This window comes from Corvus kubaryi, unplaced genomic scaffold (assembly GCF_017639235.1).
Source record: "Corvus kubaryi isolate FWS band 111438036 unplaced genomic scaffold, C.kubaryi_AGA036_p1.0 78, whole genome shotgun sequence".
Classification (NCBI taxonomy): Eukaryota; Metazoa; Chordata; class Aves; order Passeriformes; family Corvidae; genus Corvus; species Corvus kubaryi.
Window position 1 is genome coordinate 5,640,473 of NW_024582065.1, and position 1,372 is coordinate 5,641,844.

General features: G+C 66.3%; 1 protein-coding gene across 1 annotated transcript in view; it reads left to right on the plus strand.

Moving 5' to 3' along the window:
• PRRX2 (paired related homeobox 2) overlaps positions 1–1,372 on the plus strand; it is a 15,140-nt gene that overhangs the window by 591 nt on the left and 13,177 nt on the right. The gene's annotated exons all lie outside the window — the stretch shown is intronic.

Here is a 1,372-nt window from a genome sequence, read left to right on the forward strand (position 1 = left end):
CAGGGGGCACAGGGACCCCGCAGCGGGGGAGGGGGCACAGGGACCCCGCGCCGGCCGCCTCCTCGCCGGCACCGGAGGTGTCGGGTACGCGACGTTCCCGGGCGGTCGGTCCGGGGCTGCGCGGCCTGCGGGGTCCCCATTTCCCCCGGGGCTCCCCGTCTCGGTTTCCGGGCGCGGGGAGCGGGGGCGGCCCGGCGGGGCCGTGGGGAGCGGGGCGCAGCGGGACCCGTCCCGGCGGCCGCGGCTGCGCGTCTCCGGGATCAACGGGGACGGAACTGGGGCTGGAAGAGGAGAACGGGACCGGCCCGGGATGCGGCTTCATGGCGCTCGGTCCTGGCCGGAGGCGCGTTTTTAACGGGACAATCCCGCTCGCATCCCTCCGCGCAGCTCCGCCGGTCCCGCGCATCCCGCTCCGGTCTTGGGGCGGGGATGAGGAGGGTTCGCCCCATCCTTAGGGCAAAGCCCTGGTACAGGGGCAGCCGACAGCCCCCAGAGCCCCCCCGAGCAGAGTGTCCCCTCGGGACACAGAGGTGACAGAGGGGAGGCAGAGCGTGGGGTGGGGGTGCAGCCCCGCCATCCCCGGAGCCCGGGCCAGGTGCCCTCCCCGAGGGGTGGTACCCCTCAGATCTTTCTCCCGGCTGGGCTGTGCTACCCCAGGCTTGTTTTCTACAGCCCTGGGGTGCTGACAGCCCTGCCGAGGGTCTGACCTGTGCCTGGCCAGGGTGCACAGCCCACCCGGGAATCTGCTGCTGAAGGGGGCTCAGTCCCTTCAGTCCCCCCTGGGTGCTCTCTCTGTCCCCTCCCGTGGCTCCTACGCTGCGTTCAGGTCTAAAGCATCTTTCTCGAACCCACAACTCATTCCCTGCACAACCTCCTTCCTTCATGGAGCAGCCCCACTGAGCCCCCAGCCTTCCTCTGCTCGTGCTGCTGAGGGCTGGCTGAGGCTGGGCGCTGCTTTTTGGGATGGTATCTGGTATTTTCAGTGTTGTTTTCCACCCTCCCTCCCTTTCCCTTGGGTTTTGTTTGTACTTCTGGCAGTGGCTTTGGGGCTGTGGGGAGGGTTTCTCCTGCCTGTGGGTCTGTAGGGGGGGACAATATTCCGTGTGGGGTCAGCACAGCTTTTGGAAACCCAGCCCAGCCCGCAGCAGTCAGTTGGTCTCACAGGGCTGTTTGCAAAACAGCAGAGAAACTACCGCCCTGCTGGGCTCCTAATGCACCCAAAGAACTCAGTGTGGACCCAGCGTGATACAAAACACAGAGAGAGAGGCTGCACGATCACTACAAGCCCGTTTTTCACCCTAAAAGCCCATTCTTCTTGGGGCAAGGGCCCTGGGGTTTGGTCTGCAGATCCCAGCGCTGCTGGCCCATTTGA